At 50.9% G+C, this 20,721-nt stretch overlaps 1 pseudogene; it reads right to left on the reverse strand.

The window, feature by feature from the left end:
- Positions 1 to 919: 919 nt before the first annotated feature.
- LOC119975463 lies at positions 920 to 17,706 on the reverse strand (annotated as a pseudogene).
- Positions 17,707 to 20,721: the final 3,015 nt, after the last annotated feature.

The raw sequence follows: 20,721 nt of genomic DNA on the forward strand, positions 1-20,721 counted from the left end.
CTCAAAGTTAGAACCCAACGAGATAGTGGAAATCTGGAATTGTCCTACAATCTGGAGATCAATTTATAAATTGAGTGAATAGATTTCCGTGGGGCAAGGATGTTAAGATCTGTGAAACCAACAAGTCTTGGTTTCACAGCCAATGGACTTGAGATACAGATCAGCCATGATCTGAACTAAGTATTGTTACTGCACAGGAGGCAACCATTTGGCCATTCATGTCTGCACTACCTCTCCAAACCCCCGAAACTGCTCAACTGAGAACACGGGAAGAGATGCCCAGTGACAATGCTTTTGAGATGTCCTCAAAAGCATCCCAAAGTGGTCAAACAACCTGGCTTACTCATGGGAGCACCTGGCTTGTGGCCAATCAAAATGGAAAAGGCACCCAGAGGCAAGATGGATCATCGAGTCTGCACCGGTCCTTAGAAAGAGCACCCTACTTAAGCCCACCCCTCCCCCCTATCCCCACAACCCCACTCGAAGCAATTTAGCATGACCAATCCACCTAACCTGCACAGCTTTGGAATGTGGGAGGAAACCGGAGGAAACCCACGCAGACACGGGGCGAACGTGCAGACTCCGCAGACAGTAACCCAAGCTGGGAGTTGAACCTGGGACCCGGGAGCTGAGAAGCCATGTCGCCCCCATTGATGTCAGAGTGCGCACAATCCTCCAACAACTCATGTGACCGACCCTCACCTGTACCACGTGGCACAGGACTTTTCTGCCATGTCAGAATCCATCAGACCAGACCGGAAGGAGGACTCATTGTTGGAACAGGCTAGGTGTGTTGGCCGATTCAGTGATTGCTTCCAGGTCAAGCGACGCATGATCTCTTTTCTCTGCCCAAGGAAACTGCCACACTTCCCTCCAAAATGAGACACATGTTAAAAACCATTTTTACACAGACTCGGTATCATGTCAAATACTGATTGTTTATTGCAGGCTACTACAAGGAAGGGTGGCCATATTGCAGCCACATTCGTGTTTAAACTAGAGGGTAATTCCACGTCAGACAGAGAGCTCAACTATCACAGAACAGTTACCAGCAACACAGAACTAAATTTTTTTATTCTCTTTCTTTGTGGGGGTAGGGTAAGGGGGAAGCAACATACAGAACTTCAAAAAAAATGCAAAACGGTCAAAGATCATCTTGGGAAATGAGAAAAAAAATCAAATTAAAAGAGAACCATCAATATTTAGGTACATAGATAGCATTATCCCCCGGTGTCCTCCGCGCTATATCCCGACGGTGAGTGTAATCCGCACAACGTACGACCCGAGTTTGTGTACACACCAGGGGAACCGCGGTTCTCATCAACGGGTATTACCAAACCTGTGAAAGGAAGCACATCACAGACTGTTCAAAGACACGCTGTTCGCCACAGGATGAGTATGCACACAACTCGCAAATACGAGCGGCATTTGGCAACATTCACTGCCACTTTAAAACTCTGCCCAGTATCTTTCTTTCAAAACAAAAGTATGAGACCTGGAGGGTGGAGGCTGGAAGGAGGGGATGGATGGGTGGGTGTGGAGAGAAAGGGGAAAGAGAGATGATAGAAGAAAAAAAAACCTTATTTAAAAAAAAAATATTTTACCCCCTTGCCTGCCTCCCTCTGGTTGCTCAGTTTCTGGAGTGTACCACTTCAGCATGGTACAGTGGAGGCAGGTAGTCACCCAGGATCACTTAGCATCTACAGGCTGGCTGGGAGTGGGGTGGCGGGGGGCCTTTTGGGATGGGAGACAAGTTTACAGTAATCTGTCTTGGGATTTGAAGCTGAGGGAGGGAAAGGCCAGGCCAGGGTTCCTGATTCTGATCACTTAGCTAGCGACCACAGCTGGAGACATGTCTGGCGAAGCCACAAAGAAATCCGACTGAATAACAGCAAGCACATTAACTGATCGGGTTCATTGGTATTCTATTACCACCCCCCCCCCCCCGAAACACCGGTAACCAACTCAGCCCGGGCTGGCATCCCACCTCCAGGAACCCAAACTGTGCTAACCTAACCTGCACTAATCCATTTTTGCCTGTGCATGCTAATAATCTACTTTGCTCCCGTTCCAGCAATGCCACCGATTATAAAACGCTTGTTCTGAAGGTTCAAATCGCATCAGGGCCTTGCCCTTCCCCATTTCCATAACCTCATCCAGTCCTATGAACTTCAAGATCTTGGTGCTCCCCAACTCTGGCCTACTGCGCATTCCTAATTTCCATCACTTTCAGTAGCCCGTGGTCTCTAACCTGGAAAATTCCATCTTCGCTATCCTCCTTGCTCTCTGCCCAAGCTTTGGGCCACCTGTACTAATTATGCTCTGTGGCTCATCATTAGGTTTTGATTGACGCTCGCTCCCGCTGAACGCCACGATAAGCTTTACTGCGTTAAAGGAACTACACGAATGCAAGATTTTATGGAACTGCACACAATCGGGAACACCTGTCTCCCGGAGCTGACAAGGCGGTAGCCTCCCACTGGAGTCCTCCTTAGATTGCGATCAGATTCTTACACACGTCACCACGCAGCAGTCAGTTTAATTTCTGTTTTCGGTGGAGTGGCTAACATTCTGGCTCCGTGCACACTCTGCACTTCGGTCCCTCTCTCTCTCGAGCCTCAGCCGATGGCGAAAATGGCGACTGGGAAGGGACAAGAGCAGGAAGTTAAACCGGCGGCCGGGTTGTCAGCGCGCCCTGGGATATCCTCCCTGTGCTCGGTGCCTCTCCACCGTATTAGGCCCGAGACCCGAGGAGGTAGGGACAGCGGGGTTTGGGTGGGGGAAGGGTGCGTGTGCCCGCGCGCTCGCATACGTACGCGTGTCGAGAGATCACGCACTTGACCCGCGCTCCGTCGCTCCGCGCTGCCGACACCCGCTGAACGGAGAAAACAAAAAAGGAAAAGGGTCACTCGGGAAGGGCGCCTATTGGAACCACATCCCAGTGAGAATTGGGTGAGGTTGGAAGGGGGATTCAATGGGAGGAGGCAGGTTGGGTGGGGAGGGTAAAACAAAAGTGAAACACTTCCAACAGAAACAAAAAAAAAACGGAAAAGATAAACAGTTGGTGCGCCAGTTACCACAAAATGCAACCTGAAGCTAGTCTGAGAGTTGCTACTTTCCACTGGCTCCGATGGTGGGAACAGGAGCTGGGTTTCCAACAGGCACAAAACTGTTAAAGAGGAGGGGAGACGACACAGCATTTCAGTTCATTCAACAAACCTACAATCTCCGCGAGATTCAAAGTGGCTTTTTAAAGAAAAAACATACAGAACTTTTAGCATGGCTGTCAGACATCGAATGTCTCGACACTTGTAACTCGCTGTCAGTACCGCTGCACGGGATACGACTGGCCTTGGTAACACTCATGCAGGTCGCTTGCTCCTCGCCTCTGCTTCCATCAATACCTTTTCCCTCTTGCCGCTTCACTGAGCGGGGAGAAAGGACTAGGACTCTTGGAAGCACTATTTATCGCATGCCCAATGTTTTTTCAAGTATGGAACGGCCTTTATGCAGAACAGTACTTTTCACTGTATCCCGGTACAAGTGACATTAAATCAAATCACTCAATCAAACCAAAGATTGGCCTGGTGTGGGGGGGGGGGGGGGGGGGGGGGGGGCTATCCTTTTCCCCTCTCCCTCGTGAATAATAGGGCAGAGCACACAACATACAGAGGTGGATGGGCGTCGAATGGTAAACTTGACCATTTAAAGAGGGGTATAAAATGTTTGATAAAATGCCAAACAGCTCTCCTTCACAGGTGACAAAGAAATTAAATGGTCTGAAAAAGAAAACATCTGGCACAGGGAGTGGGCTACTTGTGGCATCACTGGCAGTGTGTAAATAACAGCCGGTTGCCAAAATGCCCCAAAAGTCTCTAAGTTCAATGTGAAAATGCGCAGCCTGGTGGATTATGCAGTCCTGCAGAACGGCCAGGGTTTGCAACTTCAAACCATAGTCGCAGAAAGTTAGCTTCAGCTCTTCTTGGAGAGACAGGTTGCAGGACTGGAGGAGAACACCTTTCCCAATGCTACAACACTATTTAGTGACGCCAGCACCACCCAAACCCCAGTGGAAAGTGTGCAGGTTTGGAACTGCCAACCACCTCCAGGGTCAACGAACAAAGAGCAGACCAAAAAAAAAAAATCCTTGTCCAGGCTGACACTATGTAAAATGGGACAGGTACTGAAAAGGTGCCTGTACTAAGTGTAATTATACAGGACTCAGTACCTTCAGAGAAGAAAAACCAATAGGGGCAACAACAAAACAATTATAAGAGCGCCAACTACATGTACAAAGTGATGCAATCTCCGAGTTCATTTCAAGGTAACACACACAGAAACAGACACACAGCTAACCCACCCTGGAACACACAAGAGACAAAACAAACCTAACTGAAACCCAGAATAAGGCATGGTTATGACAGGTGGCAAAGTTTTGAAAAGTCAGCACAGCGATCGGTCTAAATGACCGCTCGTGCTTAAGCAGCCAGCACATAAGACACCTTTTTAGATAGATTCAGAACCAAGGGTGAGTTCCCATCACAGCCGGCTGACTCCTGCCGCACCACGGCACGGGAAGAGTACAGCCTGATTTTCAGTGGTTGAGAAGGAAACCAGACGCTAGGCAGACCAACGACTGCAGCGGATTGCCCAGCTCGGAGTTACTGCCGAGACTCCAAATAAAAAAAGGGGAAGCCCAGCTGGTTCCACATCACATTCATGCACACTGCCAGTCGCTGTTCAGCTGCTTTTCACACCTTACCTGCAATCACTCAATTTCCCTTTATCAGCAAAGCTGTGGCTGTTGGAACCAATGAAGATAAACGGCTCAATGTTTCAATTTTATGCAATTTTCAGGGGATGGAGGAGGAAACATGAGGGTGGGTTCAGGCAATGCATTTAAAGAGTGACAGAACCAAGTCAATTGTAACTTTCAATCGAATTGAATCAATACCTGAAGGGGTCGGATAATGGGACAAATCGGGACAATTCTTACAAAGGGCCAGCACAGACATGGTGGGTTGAGAAGCAGGGAGATATTAAGTCATAACAACCATATTCCTCTTTCTTCTCATTAAACCTAGTCAGGTTATACAGAATTTGGAGACTCTGAGGATGTTCCCCCCTCCCCCCAACACCGGAGTCTGGAACATGGGCAGTCTCAGGATAAAGGGACGGAGGTGAGGAGAAAATTTGTTAACAGCGTTGCGAATCGTTAGTTTCTCCAAACCAGAGATCTGTGGACAGGCATCGAGTATATTCAAGACCAGCCCTTGGGAACTGAGGCACATGGGGATAAAGCAGAGATGTCATGTTGCAGACCTGCAGTGACCTCAATGAATGGTGGGGACAGGCTCCTATTTCTTACGTCTCGAATGGTTCTCTGTAAGGGGAATGGGGTTTGATGCTGTGGTACAATGACTCTGGACGTGCAGAACAAAGTGCAAGTGATGCACCTGGGTAAAGCACCGTACATGTAGGGCAGATAGCTGATTGGAGATGGGGGGGGGGGGCAAATAAAGAGTAAAAAAACACCCCCCCAAACTCGAGCTTCGTCAAGACATGCATGGAATCACATACTACAGCCACCTCCACGCATTGGAGCTGCGATGAACACCAACAAGAATGCAGGAAGTACACAGCAGGCCGAGTTAGCTTCCAAAATAAGTAAAAGACGTATTCGTTTGAGGTGAATCTGGAACATGTGGCAGAAAACCAGGTCAACAGAAACCCACCTTCCTCTTTTCAAAAAAGATGCCAATCGAGCTGACGTGCACTTCCGGCATTTTCAGCCTCTGCCTCAGGGAACACGCAGACATTTCTCCCATCCCGGCACGAGCTGGAGAGAATACACAAACCAGCTCGAGAGCGGCTGCGTGCTGCTCAACGAGACCGAAAACTCGCCCTCCCCCACGACGCAGACACAGGCCGCGTAGCCGACGGACCGCAAACACAGCGAGAAAAGCCGGTCTTTTCTTTTTCTTAAGACGGAAGGCATCAACCTACCGAGCAGGACGCAAATTTACCCCAGGGAAGAAATCTGAGCCAGGCCGATGGGAGTTGCCGTGCGTACAGGCACGCTGTCAAAGGAAGAGCACGATCCAACAGTGTAGATGTGTGTGGGGGGAAGCTTCCACCCCTCCACCTGCTCGCCCTCTCCTCTCCCTCCTAGTCAGGTAGGCAGCAGAAGGAAAAGACCCATTTGTGCATGGAGAGGACCTGAGGATGAGAAAGCAGGCACCAACACCGCGCGAGCTACGATTCTCAACAGCGTAAAAAACAGAAGCAGTTTAGAAACAAGGAAAATAAAAAAAAACACCGCGCACAAACAGGAATGGTGATCCAGGGAACCGCTCAGAGACACTGCACCACTACCACCTCTCGGAGCTGGAATCTTATGGAAAAGAAAAGGCAGAGCCAATTCATGGAATCTATAAGCCACCCAATTACAATCCCAGTGTATTCTGCAGAAAGTGCAGCCGTTCCATAAACAATATTGAAAGGACGCAGGTGACACTGACTCACTCACCTTTTGGCTAATAAGCAGAGTACTGCGCGTGTTCGCCATAGGCCTCGCTCGCTGCACCTGTGGTGGAGTAGGCGCTGTTACTCATGGTATGTCCGTAGTCGTACGCGTAGGCAGCAGCATAGTCACCAGTGCTGTAGTTACCACTGTAGTCGGCAGCAGACGCGGCAGTGGCATAGTTGCTGGTAGCATAGTTGGCGCTGGCGTAGTCTTGGGCGGCGTACCTGGCGGCAGCAGCAGCGTAGTCACTGGCAGAATACTCAGCGGTGGAGGTCGCTGCGCCGTAGTCTGAATTGGTGGCGGCTGCAGCAGCGGCAGCTGCCGCGTACTCAGTAGCGGCGGTGGCATAGTCGGTGATTGTCGACGCTGTCGGCCGCCGGAGGGGGCTCCGGTCACGGGCATAATAGGTCGGGGGTTGGCTTATAGAGCTCTGGCTGTACGCCTCCAGCGCTTTGGGCATGCGCTCCCTCATGGAAGTGCCATAGCCAGCCATTGGGTGCCCCAGCGGTCAGGATATGGAGTGCCCACCGCTCCATAGGCCCCAGCCCTGTACTTCTCGTAGTAGTCGACATACCGGCTGTCGTAAAAGGGCTGCTCCCCATACCTGTGATGCATGGCATAAGTGTCAAGGTAGTCGTGAGCAAATCCGATGCCCATGTCCTGGCGGTCAGTTGGGCACTCTTTGGACCAATGACCATCTTTACCACACCGGAAGCAGGTGTTCTTCTCGCCCATCCCGGGTTGTATCCGCCCGGCTTTTGGACAGCTCAACGTGAATCCGTTTGCCTTTATAAAGGAAATTTAAAAATTCAAGAGAATGTTCTCAGTTAATGATCGGACACAGATTTAAGGTAAAAGAAACGGGCAAAAATTGAGAATTTTTTTTCTTTACCAAGGGAGGTGTGGTGATCATGAGCACACTGCCTGAAACATGGGGAAGTATATTCAATGTTACTTTTCGGACCTGGTAAATAACCGAAGTAAATATAAGTGTTAAGGAAAGGGACCAGATTGGGGCTTTATCGGTAGTTCTAGTCACAGAGGTGACACAGATATGATGTACCAGGCTGCTTGAGCCTGTAGAGGCTGCTTGAGCCTGTAAGGAAAGGAGGGCTGAGACTCTTTCAATATGAACCAAGAACAAGGGTTAGATGGGTCAGGAAAACATTTCCGTCCAGCAAACCTGTTTATTTGTCCCCTGACACAAACGGTGATGCTTACCACAGCCAATTAGCTTGCCAACACTCGGTATTCAAGCCTGCATACGAGGTGCTGGGGATTGGTAGATGCCTGTGAAACCATGTGCCAGCTGAAGTTCGATTGCGAGGCTTGGTCAGGCAGAAAATTAAAGTAAGGGAAATAATCCGACATGAGACAGCACTTCAGAATTTGGTGAGGCACGCTACCGCGTATACCAATCTCCCTCCCTAAAGGAGGAGCCTGTCACGTAGTGGTAACATCATTAGACCAGTAATGCTGAGGCAAGTGTCATGAGTGTCACTTTAAGAAATGTTTGGCTGCTCATGTTACTGCAGTGATGTCAGAGTGTGGGTGGAACTGAAGTCTGGCTCTGTTTTTTAGCTTCACTTTGAGAAAAGCTTGGGTGTGTCCATTTTTTTGGTTTTGTATTTCAGTGTTGGAGCTGAAGCCAGACACAGCAGGTGTACTGATGTTTCTCTCTGCCATGAAAAGACTATCTCTTGATCATTTGGTGTCTCAGAATTATAAATGTTCTCAGTAGTGAATGTAAACCTGATGTGCTTCTGTTAAAAGGTGTTTCTTTTGTCTTCTGGATGTTGTTTGGGAGGTTATTAAGGATTACTTAGTGTTGTATTCTTTGGGGATTGTATTTAAATTAATGGTTGCTAAGATGTTCACTGTACGTTTTAAAAAGGTTAACTTGAGTTCATAAAATACACATTGTTTTGTTTAAAAAAATGATTTTCCATTTCTGCTGTACCACACCTGTAGTGGGTTGTGTGCTTCCCCATACCACAATCTATTAAAAGTTGTGGGTCAGATGAACTCCATGATACACGTCCCATAACACAAGGCATATGCTGTGGGGACTGGCTAGATTTAAATTAAGAAAAAAAAAAATCTAGAAGTGACTTGGTGACCGTCAAACTATCATTGATTGTTGGTTCACTATTTCCTTTAGGGAAGAAAATCTGCCGTCCTTACCTGGTGTGGCCTACATGATCACCATGGCAATCAAACATATTTCTTACTGGGAGGAGAACGAGATTAAATCTCACACATTGGCATTTAACTGCCCATCATCTCAGCATGCACCAGAGAATATTAGACATGAAAATGCACATTGTACATCGAACCTGTAACGGCAACTGCAGTGAGCAGTCTCATATACTGTACTGAAAGAGACTGGTCTGTATTGCCCTTCACTCAAGATAAAATTTAAATTGTTATGTAATATACATTTAAAATGTTTGGGATAAAAGTATAGTTTTGGAAAAAGAAAATCTATTTCAACCTTCCATGAATATACAGTAGTCCCCCCGTTATACCCGCGCTCCGCGATATACCGCGGGGGGCTTATGGACCCCAACTGTCAGTTGTGTCAATTTCAGCGGCCGGCTCACTTTGATCCGGAGAGGGAAGCTGCTCTCTCACGGAAACAATCAGCCGGCCGCTGAAATTGACACTGCCCGCTGCTCTCTCCCTCCAATCAGAAACATTAAAAACTTAAAAGTTGGATTGGAGGGAGAGAGCAGCGGGCAGTGTCAATTTCAGCGGCCGGCTGATTATTTCAGTGAGAGCAGCTTCCCTCTCCGGATCAAGTGAGCCGGCCGCTGAAATTGACACTGTTTTAATTAGATCCACGATGGGGGTTTTAAGTTTATTTAAAAATCGATGCTAGCGCTTCCCATTGTGAGTCTACGGGGGGTCTGACCTCTCCGTAGACTCTCAATGGGAAGCGCTAGCATAGATTTTTAAATAAATTTAAAACCCCCATCGTGGATATCCGCGGCTCAGTTGCAACGCGGGTGGCTGTCTTGGACCCCAACACCCGCGTTATAAAGGGAGACTACTGTATTGTTTTGGCAGAAGATGATGTACAGAATGGAGGGATTAGTGTTTACGTAAAGAAACCTGCATTAACATGCACTTGCATGTGGCAACCATTTACAGTATGCTGCTGCCTTGTTTATCATTCTTGAAAAGATTCCAATCTACTGGCTTCAAGGGTGAATACAAGCTCAATCAGGCATATTTGGCTGACTTCTGTTTTGTGTCAAGGTTGCGGGAAGATTTCTATTGTTCATTCATGGGATGGGGCGTGCTCTGGCCATCCCTAATTGCAGATGGAGTTGGCCTGAGTGGCTAGCTCAGCCATTTCAAGAGGGCAGTTCAGAATCGACCAAATGTGACCAGACCAGATGAAGGAGACAATTTCCTTCCCTCAAAGGGACTTTGACAGGTTTTTACAACATTCAAACGATATTTCAATGGTCACCATTACTGAAACAGATTTTCAATTCCAGTTATTCACTGAATTTAAATTGCACCAGTTGCTGTGATGGGATTAGAACCCTTCTCCCCAGAGTATTAGCCTGGACCTATGGGTCAGTAATCTAGTGATATTACCACTATGCCGCTGTCTCCCCTCCCGTTGTCCACAATGTGAATTCAACGGCCTGGTGAAGAAGAGGATAAGAAGACAGTCTAAATAGATTATGGTGAGTGACTGAAGTACAATTTATCAAAAAGGATAAACCCAGAATATTACTTCAATGTGGGGCATAGCAAGAGATTATTAAAATAAAAAAAGGTCAATCAGATACCAGAAATGGGGATCTTCACAAAACAAGTGAGAAGGTGTCAGAATAATCAAGAATAGGGCAGCACGGTGGCACAGTGGGGTAGCCCTGCAGCCTCACAACGCCAAGGTCCCAGGTTCGATCCCAGCCCCGGGTCACTGTCCGTGTGGAGTTTGCACATTCCCCCCGTGTCTGCGTGGGTTTCGCCCCCACAACCCAAAAAGATGTGTAGGGTAGGTGAATTGGCCACGCTAAATTGCCCCTTAATTGGAAAATTGAATTGGATACTCTAAATTTAAAAGAAAAAGAGAATCAAGACCTTATTAATTACAGCATCAAAAATAATTTTGTGCTACTCTGAGACTCTTTGAATACAAAAATGGGACCATTTTTTCAATCTGAGACACCTGGAACCAACGTACCTTCTAATCCCCCCCCCCCCCCCCCCCCCCGGATGGGCTGTGGTTGTTTTCTTTGAAACAGAGAGGGCGTGGGCAGCATGGTGGCCTAGTGGTTAGCACAACCGCCTCACGGCGCTGAGGTCCCAGGTTCGATCCCGGCTCTGGGTCACTGTCCGTGTAGCGTTTGCACATTCTCCCCGTGTCTGCATGGGTTTTTCCCCCACAACCCTAAAATGTGCAGAGTAGGTGGATTGGCCACGCTAAATTGCCCCTTAATTGGAAAAAATAATTGGCTAATCTCAATTTTAAAAAAAAGAAACAGAGAGGGCGGAGGGCAGGAGCAGATTAAGGTGTATAATATTATGAAGACCGGCAGGTTTGTTTAGAATCACTGACTTTCGGAGCACTGCTCCTTCCTCAGGTGAATCCTCTCGGTACAACATCGAGGGCGAAAGGGCCTGTTCTGTCTGTACTGATCTATGATTCTATGAAAAGCCCCCAACAAAGGAAGACGAGGCCCCGTGCCATCGACAACACGAAACGCTACGGTACCGGCCCTCGCAATCAGTTAAGAGACTGAGCAAACTCAGTGGTTGTTAATCCCAATGGCTTGGCGCAACTGCCCTCCATTAATTTCACCTTTAAACTCTGTGCCATCGAGCCCCTTGATGGCCGTCATGGCGTCCTCCCCCCTCTCCATGTGGACAAACGCATAATCTTTGATGATGTCGCACTCAAGGACGGGCCCATACTCCTCAAACTTGGCCTGCAGCTCCTGGCTGGTGCAGTTGGAGCTGACTTTACCCACGTGGAGTTTGGTGGAGGACTTTGTCATGCTCTTGCTAGCCTCCACGTTGATAGCAACCCCGTGCAGTTTGTAGTGATGCAGGTTCTCGATCGCCTCCTTTGCTGATTCCTTGTTGTCCATATGCACAAATCCATAGTTCTGATTCAATAAAAAGAAACATTAACATATATCAACAGGCAAGTCATGAAATTAAAATACTACTTAAACAAAACATCAAAACAAGCCTTCCAAGCTTGTGAGAACATAGAACAGGACAGCACAGAACATGCCCGTTGGCCCTTGATGTTGTGCCGAGCTTTGTCCGAAACCAAGATCAAGCCATCCCACTTCCTGTCATCCTGGTGTGCTCCATGTGCCTATCCAATAACCGCTTGAAAGTTCCTAAAGTGTCCGACTCCACTATCACAGCAGGCAGTCCATTCCACATCCTAACCACTCTCTGAATAAAGAACCTACCTCGGACAACCCTCCTATATCTCCCACCCTGAACCTTATTGTTATGCCCCCTTGTAACAGCTATATCCATCCCAGGAAATAGTCTCTGAACGTCCACTCTATCTATCCTCCTCATCTTATAAACCTCTATTAAGTCGCCTCTCACCCTCCTACGCTCCAAAGAGAAAAGCCCCAGCTCCCTCAACCTTTCCTCACAAGACCTATCCTGCAAACCAGGCAGTATCCTCGTAAATCTCCTTTGCACCCTTTCCAATGCTTCCACATCCTTCCTATAATGAGGTGACCAGATCTGCACACAATACTCCAAATGGCAGGGGCTGGTTTAGCTCACTTGGCTAAACCTCTGGCTTTTAAAGCAGACCAAGCAGCACGGTTCGATTCCCGTACCAGCCTCCCCGGACAGGCGCTGGAATGTGGCTTTTCACAGTAACTTCATTGAAGCCTACTCGTGACAATAAGCGATTTTCATTTCATTTTTCATTTCATGTGGTCTCACCAGGGTCATGTTGCAGCATAACCCCACGGCTCTTAAAATCAAGCCCCCTGTTAATTAAGGCTAACACTTCTTCACGGCTCTATCCACTTGAGTGGCAACCTTCAGAGATCTATGAACATGAACCCCAAGATCTCTCTCTGTTCTTCAACATTCCTCAGAACCCTGCCGTTGACCCTGTAATCCACATTCAAATTTTTCCTACCAAAATGAATCACCTTGCACTTATCAGGGTTTTTTAAATTTACATAGAATTTACAGTGCAGAAGGCGGCCATTCGGCCCATCGAGTCTGCACCGGCTCCTGGAAAGAGCACCCTACCCAAGATTAACACCTCCACCCTATCCCCATAACCCCACCCAACACTAAGGGCAATTTATTATGGCCAATCCACCTATTATGGCCAATCCACCTAACCTGCACATCTTTGGACTGTGGAAGGAAACCGGAGCACCCGGAGGAAACCCATGCACACACGGGGAGGAGGTTAAACTACATCTGCCATCTTTCGGCCCAGCTCTGCATCCTACCAATGTCTCTTTGCAGCCTACAACAGCCCTCCACCTCATCCACTACTCCACCAATCTTGGTGTCAACAACAAATATACTGACCCAACCTTCAGCCCCCTCCTCCAAGTCATTGATAAAAATCACAAATAGAGGACCCAGAACTAATCCCTGTGCTACACCGCTGATAACTGGTTTCCAGTCTGAACGTTTTCCATCCACGGCCACCCTATGTGATAGCCAGTTACTTATCCAATTGGCCAAATTTCCCTCTATCCCACACCTCCTTACTTTCTTCATGAGCCGACCGTGGGGAACCTTATCAAACGCCTTACTAAAATCCATGAATACGACATCAACTGCTCTACGTTCATCTACACAGTTACCTCCATCAAATTTGTGAGGCAAGACTTACCCTTCACGAATCCATGTTGACTATCCCGGATTAAGCTGCATCTTTCCAAATGGTCATAAATCCTATCCTTCAGGACCTTTTGCATTAACTTACCGACCACCGAAGAAAGACTAACCGGCCTATAATTACCAGGGTCATTCCTATTTCCTTTCTTGAACAGAGGAACAACTTTCGCCACTCTCCATTGAAGTAGACACACTTCACCCCACCTTCCTGTCTACCAGTACATGCCTGCGACCTTGATACCCTCCTCAGTACCTCACTACTCTCAACACTGGCTTCTGGACTACAGCTAGTTTTCCCACCCCCTGACAAATTAGTTTAACCCCCCCCCCCCACCCCAAGAGCCGTAGCAAATTTCCCTCCCAGGATATTGGTGCCCCTCTAGTTCAGATGCAAACCGCCCTGTCTGTACAGGTCCCACCTTCCCAGAATGTGCTCCAATTATCCACGTAACTGAAACCTTCCCTCCTAAACCTTCCCTGCAGCCACGTGTTTATCTGAACTCGCTCCCTGTTCAACCCACTAGCACGTGGCACCGGCAACAAACCAGGTGACAACATGGTTATCCTGGCCCTCAGCTTCCACCCTAGCTCCCTAAATTCCTGTTTTAAATCCTTCTCTTACCTATGTCGTTGGTACCGATGCGTACCACGACTTGTGACTGTTCTCCTTCCCCCTTAAGGATTCTGAAAACACGGTCCAAGACGTCACGGACCCTGACACCCGGGAGTCAACATACAGAACCGTCTATCTGTCCCTCAAACTATTGCTCTCCTGCCTTCCCTTCTGAGCCACAGGGGATCAGTGCTGGAGATCCGGTCACCATGGCTGGACTATCTCAGGATCAGTGTCTGTTGTGTTAATTATTTAGATATTCACAAGATTTTGGCATCACCAGCAAGGTCTGTGCTCATTGCCCACCCCGAGCTGCCCTCGAGAAAGCATGGTGATCCGCTGCCATTCATGTGGCAATAATTGCCCCCCCCCCCCCCCCCCTATTGGGAAAGGAGTTCAGGATTTTGATTCAGCCACAGTGAATGGCAATGTATTCACAAGTCAGGTTATATTATGGGGCCTTCACAGGCTAGATGGATGTTTCCACGAATAGGACATGGAGTCCCACCTTCTGCACTGTAAATTCTATGATAATCAAAAGAAAGGGTCTCCCATTTAGGACAGCCATTGGTCTTGGAATTCTCTCCCCCCAGCCAGATCCCCCTCGCTCTCCAGCTAGATGTTCCCTCTCCCGCAACCTACGCCCCTTTCTCTCCCCCCCAACCAGCCCCCCTTTCTCTCCCCCCCAACCAGCCCCCCTTTCTCTCCCCCCCCGAACCAGCCCCCTTTCTCTCCCCCCCCGAACCAGCCCCCCTTTCTCTCCCCCCCAACCAGCCCCCCTTACTCTCTCCCCAACCAGCCCCTTTCTCTCTCCCCCCCCCCAACCAGCCCCCCTTCTCTCTCCCCCCAACCAGCTCCACTTTCTCTCTCCCCCCCAACCAGCCCCACTTTCTCTCTCCCCGCCAACCAGCCCCTTTCTCTCCTCCCCCCAACCAGCCCCCCTTTCTCTCTCCCCCAACCAGCCACCCTTTCTCTTCCCCCCCCAACCAGCCCCCCTTTCTCTCCCCCCCAAGCAACCCCCTCCCCTCCCAAGCAGCCCCCCTTTCTCCCCCCCAAGCAGCCCCCCTTTCTCCCCCCCAAGCAGCCCCCCTTTCTCCCCCCCAAGCAGCCCCCCTTTCTCCCCCCCAAGCAGCCCCCCCTTTCTCCCCCACAACCAGCCCCCCCTTTCTCCCCCACAACCAGCCCCCCTCTCCCCCCCCACCCCAACCAGCCCCCCTTTCTCTCCCCCCACTCCAACCAGCCCCCCTTTCTCTCCCCCCACCCCAACCAGCCCCCCTTTCTCTCCCCCCCAAGCAGCCCCCTTTCTCCCCCCAACCAGCCCCCCTTTCTCCCCCCAACCAGCCCCCCTTTCTCTCCCCCCCAAGCAGCCCCCCTTTCTCCCCCCAACCAGCCCCCCTTTCTCTCCCCCCCACCCCAACCAGCCCCTTTCTCTCCCCCCACCCCAACCAGCCCCCCTTTCTCTCCCCCCAACCAGCCCCCCTTTCTCCCCCCAACCAGCCCCCCCTTTCTCTCCCCCCCACCCAACCAGCCCCCTTTCTCTCCCCCCACCCCAACCAGCCCCCCTTTCTCTCCCCCCAACCAGCCCCCCTTTCTCTCCCCCCAACCAGCCCCCCTTTCTCTCCCCAAAACCAGCCCCCTTTCTCTCCCCAAAACCAGCCCCCCATTCTCTCCCCCCAACCAGCCCCCTCCCCTCCTGCCCAAGCAGCCCCCCCCTTTCTCCCCCCAAACCAGCCCCCCTTTCTCTCCCCCCCCAACCAGCCCCCCTTTCTCTCCCCCCCAACCAGCCCCCCTTTCTCTCCCCCCAAGCAACCCCCTCCCCTCCCGCCCAAGCAGCCCCCCCCTTTCTCCCCCCTCAAACCAGCCCCCCTTTCTCTTCCCCAACCAGCCCCTCTTTCTCTCCCCCCCAACCAGCCCCCCTTTCTCTCCCCCCCAACCAGCCCCCTTTCTCTCCCCCCCAACCAGCCCCCCTTTCTCTCCCCCCCAACCAGCCCCCCTTTCTCTCCCCCCCAACCAGCCCCCCTTTCTCTCCCCCCCAAACCAGCCCCCCTTTCTCTCCCCCCAAGCAACCCCCTCCCCTCCCACCCAAGCAGCCCCCCTTTCTTCCCCAACCAGCCCCCCTCTCCCTCCCCAACCAGCCCCCCTCTCCCTCCCCAACCAGCCCCCCTTTCTCTCTCCCACCAACCAGTGCCCCCTTTCTCCCCCCCAACCAGCCCCCCTTTCTCTCCCCCCCAAACAGCCCGCCTTCTCCCCCCCAACCAGCCCCTTTCTCTCTCCCCCAACCAACCCGCCTTTGCCCCCCCAACCCTTTGTTTCCCCAACCAGCCTCCCTTTCTCTCTCCCTCCCCCAACCAGCCCCCCTTTCTCTCCCCCCCCAACCAGCCCCCCTTTCTCTCCCCCCCAACCAGCCCCCCTTTCTCTCCCCCCAAGCAACCCCCTCCCTCCCGCCCAAGCAGCCCCCCCTTTCTCCCCCCTCAAACCAGCCCCCCCTTTCTCCCCCCTCAAACCAGCCCCCCTTTCTCTTCCCCAACCAGCCCCTCTTTCTCCCCCCCCAACCAGCCCCCCTTTCTCTCCCCCCCCAACCAGCCCCCCTTTCTCTCTCCCCCCAACCAGCCCCCCTTTCTCTCCCCCCCAAACCAGCCCCCCTTTCTCTCCCCCCCAAACCAGCCCCCCTTTCTCTCCCCCCCAAACCAGCCCCCCTTTCTCTCCCCCCAAGCAACCCCCTCCCCTCCCACCCAAGCAGCCCCCCTTTCTCCCCAACCAGCCCCCCTCTCCCTCCCCAACCAGCCCCCCTCTCCCTCCCCAACCAGCCCCCCTCTCCCTCCCCAACCAGCCCCCCTTTCTCTCTCCCACCAACCAGTGCCCCCTTTCTCCCCCCCAACCAGCCCCCCTTTCTCTCTCCCCCAACCAGCCCGCCTTTCTCCCCCCCAACCAGCCCCCCTTTCTCTCCCCCCCAACCAGCCCGCCTTTCTCCCCCCCAACCAGCCCCTTTCTCTCTCCCCCAACCAACCCGCCTTTGCCCCCCCAACCCTTTGTTTCCCCAACCAGCCTCCCTTTCTCTCTCCCCCCCCCCCAACCAGCCCCCCTTTCTCTCCCCCCCCCAACCAGCCCCCCCTTTCTCTCTCCCCCCCCCCAACCAGCCCCTTTCTCTCTCCCCCCCAACCAGCTCCACTTTCTCTCTCCCCCCAACCAGCCCCTTTCTCTCTCCCCGCCAACCAGCCCCCCTTTCTCTCCTCCCCCCAACCAGCCCCCCTTTCTCTCCTCCCCCCGTTTCTCTTCCCCCCCCCAACCAGCCCCCCTTTCTCTCTCCCCCCCCCCCCCAACCAGCCCCCCTTTCTCTCCCTCCCCCCCCCCCCCCCAGATTCCCTTTCTCGCTCTCCCTCCCTCCTCCCCCTCACCTTGATCAGGTCGCACTCGCTCACTTCGCCGTACTTCTCGAATAGCGCCCGGATCTCCTCGGCGGTCGTCGGCCGCGGCAGGTTACCCACGAAAATCTTGACCATTTTCTTCTTCGAAATACCCACAGCGCAAAGATAGAGAGAGGCAGAGGGACGGGGGTGTGGTGTAACAACCGATCGAGATTTAAAAAGCTCCCAAAAGGTATTTGGCCAGGTTTTGGAGGGAGGGGAGTCCGGGCGAAACAGCAAAATCAAACTGGCTGCTCTCGCTGCGACACAAAATGGCGGCTGCAAAAAGAGGCGGTGGCGGCGAGGCCGGGCGGGGGAGGGGGCGGGCCTTCCGTCCCATTGGACAACCGCCCAGGCAGGACCAGCGCTGGTTGGCTCACCTCCCATGTCAATCACGATTCCGGCCCCGCCCCTGATTGAGAGGGGGTGCTTCTGGCAGCGGATTGGTTCGCTCCGGCAGTCAGTCAATCAATCGGGGCGGGAGCACCGTCCGCGACCATCCCCCACCCCAGCCCGAACCCATTGCCGCTCTTTCACATGGAACAGAGGCTGAAACGGTCTCTTACCCGCACAAACATGGAGACATGACTGTGCTGATTTGGAGTGCCGCCATCTTTAATACTGGCAAGGCTACCTCTGGACCAGCATGTGCATACAAAGGAAAGATGAAATCTGCTCTGCAATAAAAGCAAAACGCTGCGGATGCCGGCGGTCTCGTAGAAAATCAACATACATGGGAACATGCAGAACACCAACTTCAGGAAAATAAATATATGCATGGTGTACTTGTGCAAAAAAAGTCACTTTCTTGGTCAAAAACAGGAAAATCATATTCCAGCCTCTGCAGTAATTTGCCTTTATCACTTTCTTTCGAAGTGGAGTAGAGTTTTCGTAGTGAGTTTTGGCACTGGGGCGCTGCTTCAAATCTATTGTTCAGTATTGTTCAGTAGGTGGTCGCAACTTCACCCCCCTCCCTCCCAAGTTTAATAAATTATCTTAGAACTGATTGGACACATTGGAAGGGCAAGGTTGGCAAATTCAGTCACGCAGTGAGCATATAGAACATAGAACAGTACAGCACAGAACAGGCCCTTCGGCCCTCAATGTTGTGCCGAGCCATGATCACCCTACTCAAACCCACGTATCCACCCTATACCCGTAACCCAACCCCCTTAACCTTACTTTTATTAGGACACTACGGGCAATTTAGCATGGCCAATCCACCTAACCTGCACATCTTTGGACTGTGGGAGGAAACCGGAGCACCCGGAGGAAACCCACGCACACAGGGGGAGGACGTGCAGACTCCACACAGACAGTGACCCAGCCGGGAATCGAACCTGGGACCCTGGAGCTGTGAAGCATTTATGCTAACCACCATGCTACCCTGCTGCGTGATATGTCAGCTATCACAGTGTTCTGTACTCCCACAGACAGTGGACTGTGTACTTTATGGCTATTGAAGTTAAGGGAAAACCTAAAGATAATAAATACATAAATCAGTAAATGTTCTTCCATGCAGCTATATTTTATACAATTTGGACTTTCACATTTGCTAAATGTAAAGTCCAAAAATGGCTGGTTAGTCAGAAGCTTTTTTCCCCAGGGTGGAAGAATCAATTACTAGGTGACATAGGTTCAAGGTGTGAGGGGCAAAGTTTTTTTTTTATTTTATTTTTTTTTTTAAATTTAGATTACCCAATTATTTTTTCTATTAAGGGGAAATTTAGAGTGGCCAATCCACCTACTCTGCACATTTTTGGGTTGTGGGGGCGAAACCCACGCAGACACGGGGAGAATGTGCAAACTCCACACGGACAGTGACCCAGAGCCGGGATCGAACCTGGGACCTCAGCGCCGTGAGGCGGTGTGAGGGGCAAAGTTGAGAGGAGATGTGCGAGGGAGGTTTTTTACACAGAGGGTAGTGGCTGCCAGGAACTCGCTGCTGGAGGAAGTGGTGGAAGCGGGTACGATAGTGATGTTTAAGGGGCCTTGACGATTACATGAATAGGATGGGGTTAGAGGGAGATGAATAGGCTTTGAAGGCCAAAGGCCCTGTTCCTCTGCTGTACTTTTCTTTGTTCTAAAGCAGGGGTGGGCAAACTACGGCCCGCGGGCCGCCAAAGGTCTTTATGCGGCCCACCAAGTCATTAAAAAAAAAATTTTTTTTTTTAAAATTTTTAATTATTTTTTTTAAGGTTAATGGGGGGGGGGCTGTTGGGTTACTTACTGGTATAGGGTGGATACGTTGACTTGAGTAGGGTGATCATTGCTCGGCACAACGTCGAGGGCCGAAGGGCCTGTTCTGTGCTGTACTGTTCTATGTTCTATATGAGGCGCCCAGAATCATAACCGGGTGAAGTAATTATTTTACTTAATATACTATGCGGCCCTTTAAAATTGTGAATTTCTGAATGTGGCCCTTGCACGGAAAAGTTTGCCCACCCCTGTTCTAAAGGTTCTCCACGTCTTGCAGCTCTTGAATGTCTGAAGATTACCCTATGTGCCTCCTGGGTTCAAAATGTTTGAGTACCCCCTTTTGGTGAGGGCCACGAAGAATCCAGCACGAGTCTTCAGGATACAAAGAAATAACATTTATTTACAATAACAGATATATACAACAGCAGCAACTTCCCTTGCTGCCCACTCCTCTCTCTCTCTGCTGGTTCCAAACTGGCTAGCTCTATTTATGCAGGGAGTCTGCTAATTATTTCTCCCCCCCCCCCCCTCATTGGGGAAGCTCATACTCCCACAGGATTGTGGGATTGTCATTAGTCCCCAGCCAATGGTAAGCAGGCAGGTTATAACATCCCATCCTCGTCGCCAGTTTTGTGAGGGCCACGAAGAATCCAGCACGAGTCTTCAGGATACAAAGAAATAACATTTATTTACAATAACATATATATACAACAGCGGCAACTTCCCTTGCAGCTCGCTCCTCTCTCTCTGCTGGTTCCAAACTGGCCAGCTCTATTTATGCAGAGAGTCTGCTAATGATTTCTCTCCCCCCCCCCCCTCATTGGGGAAGCTCATACTCCCACAGGATTGTGGGATTGTCATTAGTCCCCAGCCAATGGTAAGCAGGCAGGTTATAACACCCCAGGTGTAGGCAGAGTCATCCTGCGACCGACGATCGGATCTAAGATCTGCAGTCCTGCTACAATCCAGTCATGAACTGCGGTGGACAACTGAAGAAATAAGGGGAGGAAGAGGCCTCAAATTCACCCTCATTGACAGGGGATCCCAGCACATCAGCCAGAAGTGCCGAGCGGATGATCCATCTCCAGTCATCAGGATTCACCACGTGACAT

Source organism: Scyliorhinus canicula, chromosome 13 (assembly GCF_902713615.1).
Source record: "Scyliorhinus canicula chromosome 13, sScyCan1.1, whole genome shotgun sequence".
Taxonomy (NCBI): domain Eukaryota; kingdom Metazoa; phylum Chordata; class Chondrichthyes; order Carcharhiniformes; family Scyliorhinidae; genus Scyliorhinus; species Scyliorhinus canicula.